We start from the raw sequence: 15762 nt of genomic DNA, 5'->3' as shown, positions 1-15762 counted from the left end.
TAATTTGCAGGAGTTAGGGCACATTGTATACTGTATCTTTTATTTTTTCAGTATATCAAACTAAATAAAAGACAAGTCAAAATGATGCAATAAAACTTGCAGACAAATGCCATATAAATGTGTTCTCTGTAGAGCAAAACGTCATTTTACCTGTGGTGTTCAAATTCTTACGTATGACTATATGTTTAGTTGTTCGCAAAGAGAGCAGCATACAATGTGTAAGATTTATCGTGGTTCATTACGAACAGTTGCTCATGCAAACATTTCATATGTACTCATTGAGCACTTGATTAGTAACACTACAGTAATACTGGGTAGGTTCTCTCTTTGCTCTCAAAACAGCCTCAGTTCTGCATGGCATTAATTCTATAAGATGTTGGAAACATTCCTTGATTCTGATCCATGTTGACATGTTAGCATCAGGGAAATCCTGCAAATTTTTTAGATGCACTTTCATGCTGCAAATCACCTGTTCTACCATATCCCCATGGTATTCTGTTGGATTTAGATCCAGTAGCTGGGAAGGCTGCTGAAGCACACTGAACTCATTGTCATGTTCATGAAACCATCTTGAGGTGATATTTTCCTAGACATTTGCATTGCCATGGTGTGTTATCATGCCAGAAGCAGCCATTAGAAAATGGGGAAATTGTAGCCATCAAGGGATACACCTGGTGAGCAACAGTACTCAAATAAGCTGTGGCATTTAAGTGATGATGGATATTAACAGGCCCAAATTGAGCCAAGAAAACATTCATTACACCATTACACCACCTTCTCCCGTCTGTTGACACAAGGAAGGCTAGGTCTGTGGGTTCATGCTATTGGCACCAAATTCTGACCCTACTATATGTGTTTCAGCAGAAATCGAGATTCATCAGACCAGGCCAGAATCACTGAGTGTGTTTACATGCGCTTAATAATCCAATAACTGAAGAAAATTAGATTTTATCACTAATATGATTAATGCGTTTACATGCACATGAGTAATCGGATATTGGGGAAACTATGAGTCAGGGTTCTACGCGAGTTGGAGAGTACTGTTTTCTGCTTTGCAACTCTCAGAAGAAGACATGATGTAAATGTAATGTAAAACTCACTTTATACAGCAGCTTTTTTTCTTTTTCTTTTTTTTAAACATCGAGACATCTTACCTCAAAATATGAACATGCATCATCTAGAAGAGGAAGAATATTTAAATCCTTAATTTCATGATGCCTATAGTCAGTTTTAGCATTTCTGTTACTGTGGTGTGTTTTCGCACATGTGCAGACTGAGAAATCCAAAAGAAATCGGAGTAGGAGTATCCATGCACTGAGAAATCTGATTACAGAGCTATAATCCAGCTGTCTTTATTGGATTTCTTGATCTCATTTCTAGACCTTATTCCAGTCTAACAAATCACAGTATGCTGTTTTCTTGACCATTTAAAAATGTAGATAACTGCAGAAATCTGATTATAATTGGATTAATTAGTACATGTAAACACACTCACTGAGATCACTTTTTCCCCTTTCATTCTGTTTCATGCTGCTGGTCCATGTTTGCATGAGTTTGTCCACTTCACTGCTACGGCACAATTGGCTGATTAGATAATTGCATGATTATGTGTACAAGTGTTCCTAATAAAGTGCTCAGGGAGTGTATGTCAGTTTTCTAGTACTTTTCTAGTGCAAAGATCTAGTGGCTCCAGTGCTTTAAAGCTCTAAAAATAACATGAAAGCAATCTTACAGAATAAAAAAGTAAAATAGGTAAGAACAAAATAAACAGTGAAACAATTGAATTAATTACTAAATCAGATAAATAATAAATATTTATAGATTTTGCCAAGCCATGTACTTAATTATGTCAAGAAACACTTGTCTGTTTTACAATGGCTTTGAATGTGGTCAGATTTTGGTTGTTAGATATTTCATTGATTCTATTAATCATGTAAGGTTTCTTGGTTCTCTTCTGATTCACATTTAGAAGTCAAAACTGAGTGTTTTTTTCTTTGATATTGGAAAGGTCTGTTGCATTTAGTTAGTATTTGGGAGAAGTTACATATTTATATTTGAGTGGTTTAATATATGTACGCCTACCAGCCATACCTTCCTTGTCTGTACCACCTCTTTGTATCTACACTCACTATACATTTTATCAGCTCCATTTACCATATAGTTATACTTAGTAGCTCTGCAATTACAGACTGTATTCAGTTTGTTTCTGTGCATGCTTTGCTAGTCCTTGTTTACCCTGTCCCCTCACCATAGATCAGGTATTATTTGGGTGGTGGATCATTCTCAGCACTGCAGTGACAATGATGTGGTGGTGTGTTAGTGTGTGGCTGGAGTTCTTAAACACCTCATTGTCACTGCTGGACTGAGAATAATCCGCCAACCAAATATACTGCAATTGTGCAACAAATGAGTTACTGTCTCTGACTTTACATCTACACAGTGTACCAAGTTAGACGTGTCTAATAGAGTGCTAGTTACCAATAGCTTAGAGAAAAAGACAGTCCTGAGCTCAGATACTGCTAGAAACAAATATGTCAAATATGTCCGTGCCATTCATGTGTTTATCCACATTATTGCAGTTGTTATCATTCCCGACCAACAAAATGGCAAGAGTGCAAATGGGCTTGCATCCAACCAAAATAGTAATATACCGACCTTATTTCAAGTTCTTATATTATAAAGCCCTTGTTCCTTATTCAGTTTATGTTGAATTAAAGACATCTAGAAAATGCACAGTTGGCTTATCACACTTTTTGTTTGTAATCACCTTTTACTCTTTGCTTTATTGGTTTAGTCGCATTCCACATGGACCTCAGACATATAGTCTGTTGAGCCACTCAAGAGCATAACTTATTTTCTTTTCTGTCTTAAGGTACAAGCACACTGTATGTACACTCTTTTGGCTTGGTGAACTTTCATCATGATGCAGTTTTGATGCACAGTTCACCTTCTTACAACGGCTTCTGCTTGAGATGCCAATTTCAAGCAGACTGCAAAATATAAGTTGAACGTATAGACTTCCAATGGTCTTAAATTCAGTTCCACACAATTGCAGCAATGATACAAAACAAGACGTCTGGAAGTGGTATATGAAACTATTGTGTATTGTAAGCTTGCTGGGGTAAAAACTAATGAGTATGTCAAGATTCTGTGTCGCCTCACTTTTTGTCTTTATATAACCTGTTCACATATACCGTGAGAGTAAGTTGCACAGCTTGTATACTCTAAATCTGCCTGTAAGTGGAAACAGTTAATCTACATGGTCTTAATATTACAAATAGTTTTAACATCCATCCATCCATCCATTTTCAAAGCCGCTTCTCCCCCAAAGGTCGCATGGGGGTTCTGGAGCCTATCCCAGCAGTCAATGGGCAGAAGGCAGGGTACACCCTGGACAGGTCGCCAGTCCATCGCAGGGTGGACAGACAGGCATGCACAATCACTCACACCTAGGGGCAATGTAGCATGACCAATTGGCCTGACTGCATGTCTTTGGACTGTGGGAGGAAACCAGAGAAAACCCACGCAGACACGGGGAGAACATGCAAACTCCACACAGAGAGGACCCTGGTCATCCGGCCGGGGAATCGAACCCAGGTCCTCCTCGCTGTGAGGCGACAGTGCTACCCACCATGCCACCTATAGTTTTAACAAATAACAAATAATATTCATAGGTTGACCTACCAAGTTGACCTACCAAGGCTTGGATCTAGAGAGCAAATTGCTCAAGCCCTGCTGTATATCCTATCTATAAGTCCATTCCCGAGTCCATGATCTTGTTAAGAGCCATCTGGTTTGTTTAGAGCCCCTCTGTGAAGACAGCTATTGTGTTGGAGTACTGGACAGGTGGGTTGAGGAAAAGAAAAATTAGGCTGGCTTCCTAGCTTTAAACAATTCAACAGCGAATGATACTTAAAAGAGCTTTGTACTATGCTGTGGCAGTAGGTTTCTCAGAGCAAGTTGAAGGGGAGTGAAGTCAGATACCAGTTAACGAAATCTGAAAGGGTAGGCTAAGGTCCTCTGTACAAGAACTGATAGCTGCATTTATTCGCTCATTTGAGATGGTGCAGTGATGGTTACCAACGCCTGTTCTAGGCCATAACAGGCATTGTCACTTTTTTAGAAACCAGTCTGGAGTTATTTTGGCTGTATGTTTGGGGTTGTTGTCTTGTTGAAATATCCATCCTTCTCCCTGGAAGCTTGATTATGAGGTACGCAGTATAAAGTATATGGCACCGTACCATAACACACACGGTACCATAACTGGGGATGGGCAAGTAGCACACGACTTTTTGTAGAGAACTATAAAGGTTTGTAGCAAATAGCTGTAGCTGCTACAGTATTATGAGATGTAGCTAATAGCTGTAGTGCTTACAGATTCTTGTATAGCTACAGCGCTAATTTCGCTACAATTTCACTACAAATTTAAGGCAATCCATACAAAATTTGAGCCATAGAACACGGTAGTTAACTGGGCTGGTGGCGACTGTGCTGATTGAACTGCGGACACTTCAAGCGCAAACGGTCAAGCGCTGACCCCACGTGCTGATCACCCTTTACTAGTAGGTTTAGCTCAGGTCGCAACCGAAATGGCAAGAAGAGCCAAAAGGCAGACTTATTTTGCTCTGCTTTAAGCTTTAGCTCAGCTGTAGCCTCTTTCCTCACACCTCAGCCAGGAAACTTTTCCTCAAAGATTTCGTGTAAATTGTATCTCAGTGTTCAACTTTTTACGAGGCTGAAGTTGTTTCTCATTCTCTAGCTTCTTTTTCGAATTGTTCCACCTTAAATGGTGCCTGTGGCACCAGATTGTACTGCTGCACCATTTAAGGTGGAATGGGACAATTCGAACGAGAAGCTGGCGAATGAGAAGCTGACTTCAGCCTTACGAGTTGTTGCAGATTAAACGTATGAGGAAACCAGCTGAGTGATTATAAATGCAAATAAGTTCATTCATCTCCAAATTATTGATGTTTGTCTTAAATCTTTCTCTTTACCATTTCATCATCTGCGTTGTTGAGTGACCAGCAGTGTTAAGTGTTGAAGGTTGGTGAATTAACAGTTATACATTAACTCCATTAAGTCCATTTATGTGAAAACTGTGTTAGAACTGTGCATTATTTTACAGCAAATGAGGATCTGTTCTGCTGTGGAGCCGTAACAGCTCTGCAGCCGTGGAGAGGTTATTCAGCTACGCAGGCCTGATTCTCTCCCGAAACAGAGCCACAGTCTTGCTGAAGTTTAAGGGACACTGAATGTCATGTCTGTATATCTTGCTAAATTTTTGTCGAATCACGCCTTTGTCACGCTTTTGGTTGTGTAAGTTTGATGGTTGGTTACACTTAAACTTGCTTTTTGGTGACCTTTTTGTATATTTGCAGCTTTTCAATTGTGTTTCTTTCTGGCACAAGTTTAAATGTGGTGTCTTGTTCACACATTCAGTTGGGCCTATTTGGTTGAGATTCACAAACATTCTGACAGTCACGCTTTGAATGTAGCTAAAAAGTAGTGCACTGCTTTGCAAAATGTAGCTAAAAATTTGCCACTACTTTTTCTGGAAAAGTAGCTAAATTGTAGCTGCTACAAATTTTTGGGAAAGTGTCTACAAAGTAGCTAACTACTAATTTTTCAGTAGCTATCCCAACCCTGACCATAACTCACTTCCCATTCCAAAACCATGGGCATATGGACTTTGCTGAAACAGCCTTACTCTTCTGGAAATATTTTTCTTAAGATTCCACAAGAATACTATTCCTCCTCCACCAAAATTGCCATTTTGCATTTCAGTAGGTAGTGTTCTCCTGATGTCTGGCAAACACACATTCATGCAGAAGACAGTTCAAGAGAGTTCAAGAGGCTTTGTCATTTCAGCTATATATAAGTACACAGTGAAATGAAACAACCTTCCTCCAGGACCATGGCGTAACACACGAACACAGGTGCAAAACAATACAATATACACAGTAAAGGCAGTACAGTCCAATAAATATAAAAGACTTACAATAAATACAAAACAGGGCACACACAGTACACAATACTGAGAATATGGAGATTGTGCAAAACAGGGTGTATAACAGTCACTGAGGTAGCAAACAACAGCAGCAACGAAATACAGTATTTGGTTGATACAGTATTTTAACAGCCAATATGGTTAAAGAAATAAAGTGTGCAATAATACACCTAATCAGATATTGTTAAGGAAATAAAATGTGAAAAAATGCAAGTAGTTAGATAGGTGAATTATATAATTATTCATTATAGTGAAGTATTTCAATGTGAAATGCACTAATTATATTTAAAAACTGTCTCACAGGCATAATCCAGGAGTGTAATGGCGTCATATTTTTATGTATGTGTATGTCTATGTTGGTGTCTGTCAATTCAGACAGCGGAATTGAGGAATCTGATGGCTTGTGGAAAGAAACTGTTGCACTGTCTGGTTCCGAGAGCCTGAATGCTGGGGTACCTTCTTCGGGGTGGCAGAAAAGAGAACCGTTTGTTTGAGAAGTGTGTGGGGTCATCTACGATGCTGGTGGTTTTTCGGATGCAGTGTGTGGTGTTAATCTCTGCGATGGAGGGAAAAGAGATCCCGATGATCTTTTCACCTGTCCTCACTGTTTTGTAAATGCTATGCATATTCACAAAATTTTGGCAAAAAGAAGTGTTTGTCAACTACAGTTTGCAAATAACCTTTAGATTACTTGGGCTACAATGATAAGGGGCTGCATCAAAACGAGCATGAACCCATTTGCCATCTTTTTATGGTCAAGCTGCCGGGCAGGACACCTAATGGCCCACCTAATGAGGGCTGAGATCTCTGTGCCACCCTGACCACATCCACCTTGCATCTGGGAGTGTAAACGAACCAGACAATTTTAGTAGCAGATTTTGCAGAGCTGTTTTTCAAATGAGTTTTGAATTATGCTGTTCATAGACTAGCTCTTCATAGACAGTTCAGCATTTAGTACCATCTTTCCTCAGCATCTGACTGAAAAGCTGAGCTTACAAGGCCTGAACACTTCTCTGCAATTGGATCCTGGACTTCACACTGAGAGACCTCAGTCAGTCCAAATAGGGTGCGTCTTTAACACCCTCACACTGAGCACTGGAGCCCCCGGAGGGCAGTGTATTCGGTCCACTGCTGTTCACTCTGATAACTTGCGACTATGCGGCAGCTCACAGTTCAAACCACATCATAAAGTTTGCTGATGACATTAATGTGGTTGGTCTCATCAGTAAGAATGAAGAGTCAGTGTACAGCGAGGAGGTGCAGCGACTGACAGACTGGTGCAAAATCAACAGTCTTTATCTGAATGTGGTCAAGACAAGGAGATGGTTGTTTCAGGAGATCACTGAGTGACCACTCTCTGCTCACCATCAGATTCAGGCCCTCACAGCCAGACTGTGCAACTGTTTCTTTCCACAAGCCATCAAATTCCTCAACTCCCACAGACTGAACTGATTTACACCTACATAGACACACAAACACACATACATATCAAATGACACCATTCAATTAAATATAATAATTGCATTTCACACTGAAATACTTACTGCTGCTAGTATGTCTTAGTATGTTACAACCTGCTTTGCACAGCTCTATGTATACCGTGTTCTGTCTGTGCCCTGTTTTGTAGTCATTGTAAGTCAATCATATTTATTGCACTGTATTGTCTGTACTGTTTAAATTGTTTTTTTGTATTGTTTTTGTGTTCCTGTGTTGCACTGTGGTTCTGGAAGAATGCTGTTTCGTTTCACTGTGTACTGTATATAGTTGAAATAAGAATAAAGTCTCTTGAACTTGAAAGACGATGCAGTGAAACAGAAACACAGTGCTGAACACAGTAAGACAAATCACTAAACCCACTGATTCCCTTAATTAGTTATCCTACCCATGCTAATTGTAATCATCTGCATTAGCACATGTTGGTAAGTTATTTCTTCCATGCTTTGAAAAAAGGAGACCCACCTCTGAATGCAAGTAAACAACTAATTTGTCACAAAACTATCAAGAACCATCTCATGATGGTTAAAAGCAAATAGTTTTCTTAAGACCTCAACAAACTAAATAGTTGAGCAGAATAGCAATGGCACTGGTTACTGACTATTGTGTCAACTCCTAAATGTTCTTGTAAGCAATGTTTGGTCCATTGTCCGCAAGTGGAAGGAACATCACTCAGCTATCAACTGACCATGCACAGGAGCTCATTTTCAACTGGGCAGTCAGATCATGAGTCAGAAGAGTAGCCTAAGAGCCATAGGCCACTTGAAAAGAGCAGAAAAAACAGTGTAGGCAATGTACTCCTCCACCACAGCTTCCATTTGCAATCACCTTGGAAGACAGGCGAAAAGCATGTTAAATCTTATTTGAAGTTAATACAGAACATTTGTAAAACCCTCAAAACTTCAAAAATTTAACTTTTTGGTAATACAACGAAGCACCATGTTTGGAGAAGACAAACCTCTGCATAGGACACTAAAAATACCACCAGTGGTGTATCATGGTATGGGGCTGTTTTTCAGATCATGCTACCGGCAGAATTATTACTGCTGCTGCCTGTGCCAGGCTTCGGCCGATCTCATGATCCCTCTTCCCATCACACATAAATAAGACCTCAAGATGCTTACACTCCTGCATCTGGGGCAGGTCTTTTCCCCTTAACTGCAGTGGGTATTCCATCCTTTTCTGGGCTAGAACCATGGACTCAGACCCTCAGTTGCAAACCACTCCAGTGAGTGCTGGAGGCATCAATGCGATCCAGCCAAAAGGACATCACCACCTGCAAAAAGCAGAGAGCCTCCGGCCTCCACACATAACACCTTCCTGACCTTGGCTACGTCTTGACAAGTTGGTAAACTCCCATGTCCTTCAACAGTCTGCAAGAGGGTGAAAAGCTGGTCCAGTGTTCCACGGCCAGGATGGAATCTGCATTGTTCCTCCTCAATCTAAGGTTCGACTATCCAATCTGCTTTCCAGCACCTTGGCATAAACTTTTCCAAGAAGGCTCAGCAGTGTGATTCCCCGATAGTTGGTGAACACCATCTGGTCCCTTTTCTTAAAAATAGACTACCACCCCGGTCCATGCCAGTCCAAGGGTACTGTTCCCAAGGTCCATGTGATATTGCCAAAGCGTGTCAGCCACAACAGCCCCACAACATCCAGAGCCTTAAGCATTTCTGTGCGAATCTCATCCGTCCCTGTGCCTTGCCCCTAAGGAGCTTGCCAACTGCCTCAATGAACTCAACCAGAGAAATGGAGCCTGACAGACCAGAAGCCTCTGGCCCTGAATCCTGTGAAGATGGCATGTATCTTGGATTAAGAAATTAATGTGTACTCCTTCCACTGACCGACCGCCCTTTTTTCCTGTTGGTACCTATCTACTGAGTCCTCCGGGCCATCCAGTCCTTAAAGTCAAGTTGAAGTTTATGTATATAGCACTTTTTACAAAAAGTGTTGTTACAAAGGCGCTTTTACAGGAAAAACTCTGGTTCCAAACCCCCATGAGCAAGTCGATGGCAATAGTGGCAAGGAAAAAGCAAGGAAAATTTATTTATATAGTGCTTATTACAACAGATGTTGTCACAAAGCAGCTTTACAGAACAATCAGTATTACAGAAAGAAAAGAAAAGAAAATCTGGGTCCAAGCCCCAATGAGCAAGGAAAAATTCTCTAAAGAGGAAGAAACCTTGAGAGGAGCCAAGACTCAGAAGGGGAACCCATCCTCCTACGGTCGACACCGGATAGCAAACATTATTAGTATAAAGTATTATAGAACAAAGTGGGGAAAAAGAAAAGCAGTGATTAACTTGATTAATATATGATTATACAGCAGCAGCAGCATCTGAGGGTGAGGATTGCGCAGTGTTGTAAAGCAAGAAGCTCAGTGGTGGTCAAGCTGGTCCAGAAGGCTGGTGAGCAGTGGCACCCGATCAAGGCACAAGAAGCAACAGCATCAGACGCACAAGATCGGCAGCTTCAGCTCAGCAAAGAAAGGAAAGAAAAATGCAGTCAGTTCTGTGACTGAATACAGATTACAGTGTTCACAGAGCAGCAGAGACTCTGTCAGGTCTAGATCTGGCAAGAAAGACTAATCACCAAAGGCTTGACTATACAAGTAAGTTTTTAGCCTAGACTTAAAAACTGAGGCTGTGTCTGATTCCCAAACATTAACAGGAAGATTATTCCAGAGCTGGGGGGCTTTGTATGAGAAAGCTCTTCCCCCTGATGTAACTTTATTAATTCTAGGTACCAGTAGTAAGCCAGCACCTTGTGATCTAAGTAGGCGTGATGGTTCATAGTGGGAGAGAAGTTTACTCAGGTACTGAGGGGTGAGTCCGTTTAGAGCTTTATAATTCAATAATAGACCTTTATAATCAATGCGAAATTTAACTGGTAACCAGTGCAGGGTTGATAAAACTGGGCTAATATGATCAAACTTCCTGGTTCTTGTGAGGACTCTGGCTGCAGCGTTCTGGACTAACTGAAGCTTGTTAAAACTTTTGCTGGGACATCCAGACTGCAGGGCATTACAGTAATCTAGCCTTGAAGTAATAAATGCATGAACTAGCTTTTCTGTGTCCTGTAGAGATAATGTATTTCTTAATTTAGTGATATTACGAAGATGCAGGAAAGCTGTTCTAGTAATATTAGTTATATTTGTGTCGAAGGACAGATCAGCATCTATCACGACACAAAATTTTTAACAGATGAGCTTGATGCAACTGAGAAATTGTTAAGCGTTAAATTATACAGTTTGTTTCTAGCTACTTTTGGATCAAGAAGGAGGACTAAGATTAAGTAGCAGAAAGTTACTAGACATCCAGGCTTTTATGTCTTTTACACAGTCCTCAATCTTGCTAAGTTTAATTTTATAATCCGGTTTGCTTGATATATATAACTGTCATCGGCATAGCAGTGGAAATTTATACTGTGTTTACTGATAATGGTGCCTAATGGTAGCATATATATTGTGAATAATATAGGTCCTAGAACAGAGCCTTGTGGAACACCATACTTTACTTTTACAAGCACAGATGATTCACCCTTTACATTAATGAACTGATAGGAAAGAACTGTTCCTGGTATCCCTACAAGGTTTTCTAGTCTATCTAGTAAGATAGAGTGGTCTATTGTGTCAAATGCTGCACTCAAGGTCAAGGAGGACTAGCAAAGACACATTTTTCTTTATCAGAGAATGATAGAAGATCATTTACAGTTTTTACTAGTGCTGTTTCTGTACTATGATGTGGCCTAAAACCAGACTGAAAATTTTCATGTAGGTGATTCCTATACAAATAGGAGCTTGATTTTTTTGCTGCCACTTTTTCCAGGATCTTGGATATAAAGGGGAGATTCAAGATAGGTCTATAGTTTGATAGTTTACAGGGATCGAGGTTCGCTTTCTTAATCAGTGGTCTAATTACTGCATGTTTAAACGTTTTTGGGATATCCAAGGCTAAGAGAGGAGTTTATTATTGACAGAATAGGCTTAGTTATTTCTGGTAAGATTTCCTTGAGTGAACCTGTAGGGATTGGGTCCAAAATACAGGTAGATGATTTTGCAGAAGAAATTATTTTAACTAGTTCATTTTCTTGAAGCAAGGTAAATGATACCAGCCTCTCTACAGTGACTGTAATATTCTCAGGGTCTAGACTGGCATTAGAAGACAGCAGGTTTGTAGAGTTTAACTGTGTATTCAGAATTTTCTCTTTTTTTTTTATTTTATCACTAAAGAAATTCATAAAACCATGGTTTCTGGGGTTCAGTGACTTTTTTTGTTCTCTGTTATTTTAGAAATTGTGCTAAATAGTAATCTGGGTTTTTTCTTATTGTTTGCTATGAGAGAGGAGAGAGAGGCTGAGTGTGCTACAGTAAGAGCTCTTCTATAGTCTATAAGGCTCTCCTTCCAGGCGAACTGGAACACTTCTAATTCAGTCAGACGCCTAGCTCTAGTTGCCTAGCAGTCTGTTTTAAAGCTCGAGTGTGATCGTTATATCAAGGGGTGAGTTTTTTCTGCCGTGCCATTTTATTTTTTAATGGAGCCACATTATCTAAAGTAGATCGAAAGGTATCCTCTAAGAACTTGGTCATAATATCTAACTTGGTAGGATTAAATGGACAGCTAACAGAGGCTGATAACTGCGGAAGGTTTCTGGTAAAGTTGCCAGCTGTGGAGGAAGATGTAGTCCACTTGACACGATAACATGGTGATGAACGCACATTACCACTAAACTGAATTTCGTAAGAAATTAAGTAATGATCTATGAGACTGCTGTGCTCTGGGGGAGAATGGTTAAGTTATCTATGTCTACACCAAAGGTCAGTATTAAGCCTAGAGTGTGGTTGTGGTAGTGTATGGACCCTTTTTTATAATTTGGGTGAAACCTATGGAAACCTATGATAGATATAAATGCCTTACTTAGTGCATCGTGAGGATTGCCAATGTGGATATTAAAAAATCTTCGACAATTATTATTTTACTTGAAAACGTTATTAAGCTTGATAGAAACTCAGAGATTTCCTGTAAGAACTGAGAATACGGACCGGGCGGCCTGTAAATTGTAATTAATAAAAATGAATTTTTATTTGTTCCTTGATCAAGTATATTAAGTAAAAGAACTTCAAAAGAAGAGAATGTATATCCTACTTTCTGGCTCAGGCTTAAAGTTTTAATATGAATGGTTGCTATACCTCCACCCCGGCCGCTTAAACGAGGGCTATGTACATAGCTGTAGCCTGTGGGAGTGTTTTCATTTAGACTAAGGTATTCATCGGGTACAATCCATGTTTCTGTAAGGCACAGAACATTAAAATCGTGATCTGTAATAATTTCATTTACAATACTGGCTTTAGATGTAAGGGATCTAATGTTAAGCAGTCCTAGTTTTAGACCAAAGGTGCGGTCATTGCAAACTTGTATAACTGGTCTGATATTGATCAGGTTACTAGAGCGAACTTTTTTGAGGCTTTTTAATGCTTTGTTTTATTTGGGGAACAGAAACAGTCTCAAGGTGCTAGCAATCGGCTTATTTCTAGCAGAAACACCAACATGATTAGCTGTAGCATTTCTATATTTGGTGCTACTTACGTGGCCTTCACTTTGAAGTCAGTCGATGGCCCTCTCGATGTTCCGTGAGAGGACAACGGATCCCAGACGACTAGGGTGAAGCCTGCTCCTTCAGGACCTCACTGCGATATCGTTGGTCCCGACGTGGATAACCACGGTCCCGAAGGCGTCGCGTCTGCGGAGGGCTGAGGGGAGGCGCTTGGCTATGTCTAAAACACGAGCACCTGGAAAACAGGAGACAGTGGCGTGGCTGTTTATACCTCTTACTCTAACATGGCGGACAATAGAACTACCAATAACATAAACTCCTGTGTAGAGCGCAGAGGCGCTGGTGCGGACAACGGGGCCCAAGACGTAGGTGAAGGCATAGGCGGTGAACTGAGGGTGGCGAAGCAGTTGCAGGAGGTGAAGACCGGCTGGGGTGGTGGTGAAGGTCTTGGAAGGCCCTCTGCGGCGCTGGTGTTTCCAGGGACCAGGTGGGGCTGGGGCTGGCATGAGAACGCCATTTCCCGGTGTACGAAGAGACTAGGCTGGTGCGAGCACCGAGGGGGAACTTCCTGGGTGGCTTCGAGCTGCAACTTCTGCTGAAGGAGCTCGTCCTGCCTCTTCAGGAGGGCGGTGATCTGCCGGTCCAGCTGGGCCAACTCTGAGCTCAGGGCCTGGAGAACTCGGTCCTGGGTAGACACCATATTGAGTAGGCTAAGGAAATATCTGTGTAAGAGACAGAGAAATAGAAAGAGAGGGAGAAAAAACGAAAAGAGGGAAAAGGCGTGAGACATGAGGGGGTTAGCGGTGTGGTAAGTGCTAATTATTTAAGTGAAGGTTGAACACCGCTCAATCTGAAGTTCTAAGCTGTAGTGCTCTCTGTCGCTCACAAACTCCCCAAGAGCAAGAGGAACATATATTAAGAGGAACCAGGTAAGGTTTGCATAGCGTACAGTGAGAAGCTCTGTGGTGGTCAAACCGGTCCAGAAGGCTTGTCACTCTGGCAAGAATTATTATTATTATTATTATTATTATAAATCAACTGCCTTGAGGAAGGTCTGCTGTTCCAAAGCTTGTTTATTCAAGAAAATACTGATAATTCCCAGTTCCTAGCTCCAAGACAAAGAGGAAGAGATTCTTCTGTTCCTCCAGACACAGATGTGCTACGATGTTAATTAATGAACAATACCAAAAAAGTCAGATTGTAGAATTTGCTAGTATTAGTGCACATCTTTATGGTAAAAAAATGTTTCTTCTTTTAGGACCAAAGTTTATTTTGGTGCTGCAGACTGCTATCTTGCACAGGTGTAAATAATTATTGATTATCCAGCTACTCAGCCAACTCTCAACCAAGCCACAGACTTATCATGATCACATAGGCTGAATCACAAACTGCTTCCTATGTAGTGCACTACATAGGTCATATATACATGGCTTATATATATGGCTTCTACACCCAAATAGTGCATTATACACTAGATTTCCAAAAGTATTCACTCATCTTCCTTCACACGCATAAGAATCCCATTCCTAATCCATAGGGTTTAATATGATGTTGGCCCACCATTTGCAGCTATAACAGCTTCAACTCTTCTGAGAAGGCCTTCCACATTTTTGACCATTCTTCCAGAAGCGCATTGAGGTCAGACACTGATGTTGGTCGCGAAGGCCTGGTTCGCAGTCTCCACTCTAATTCATCCCAAAGTTGTTCTGTCAGGTTGACAGATTGTGCACTAGTGCGCAATCCTGTTGGAACAGGAAGGGGCCATTCCCAAACTGTTCCCACAAAGTTGGGAGCATGAAATTGTCCAAAATCTCTTAAGAGTTCCTTTCACTGGAACTAAGGGGCCAAGCCCAACTCCTGAAAAACAACCCCATGCCATAATCCCCTTTACACTTGGTGCAATGCAGTCAGACAATTACTGTTCTCCTGGCAACCACCAAACCCAGAGTCATCCATCGGATTGCCAGATGGAGAAGTGTGATTAGTCACTTCAGAGAACACATTTCCACTGCTCTAGAGTCCAGTGGTGGACGCTTTACACCGCTGCATTCCACGCTTTGCATTGTGCTTGTAGACGTAAGGCTTGGATGCAGCTGCTTGGCCTTGGAAACCCATTCCATGAAGCTCTCTGCTCCGTTCTTGAGCTAATCTGAAGGCCACAGTCTGTAGAGGTCTGTAGTGATTGACTCTGCAGAAAGTTGGCGGCCTCTGTGCACTATGCACCTCAGCATGCACTGACCCCGCACTGTCATTTCACATGGCCTACCACTTCGAGGCTGAGTTGCTGTCGTTCCCAATCACTTCCACTTTATAATACCACTGACAGTCAACTGTGGAACATTTAGTAGCAAGGAAATTTCACAACTAGATTTGTTGCACAGGTGGCATCCTATTATGGTACCATGCTGGAATTCACTGAACTCCTGAGAGCGACCCATTCTTTCATAAATATTTGAAGCAGTCTGCATGCCTATGTGCTTGGTTTTGTACACCTGTAGCCATGGAAGTAATTGGAACACATTAATTCAATTATTTGGATTGGTGAGTGAATACTTTTGACAATATAGTGTATGTCATATGGAAAGCTGTTTATGTATATGCCATTAGCTGCTTAACATCCTAACAATTAGAGTGGAATGTGTGCAGAAGCTCTAGTTCCTTGACCTTTGCATCGCACTGTGTACAAAGTAGGCATCCATTTGAAAGTC

General features: G+C 41.1%; 1 protein-coding gene across 3 annotated transcripts in view; it reads left to right on the top strand.

Annotated features, from left to right (window-relative positions):
• The window catches only part of lcor (ligand dependent nuclear receptor corepressor), a 107554-nt gene that overhangs the window by 48426 nt on the left and 43366 nt on the right, over positions 1–15762 (top strand). The window lies entirely within an intron of this gene.

Source organism: Pygocentrus nattereri, chromosome 25 (assembly GCF_015220715.1).
Source record: "Pygocentrus nattereri isolate fPygNat1 chromosome 25, fPygNat1.pri, whole genome shotgun sequence".
NCBI lineage: Eukaryota > Metazoa > Chordata > Actinopteri > Characiformes > Serrasalmidae > Pygocentrus > Pygocentrus nattereri.
This window is presented reverse-complemented; position numbering and strand designations above follow the sequence as displayed.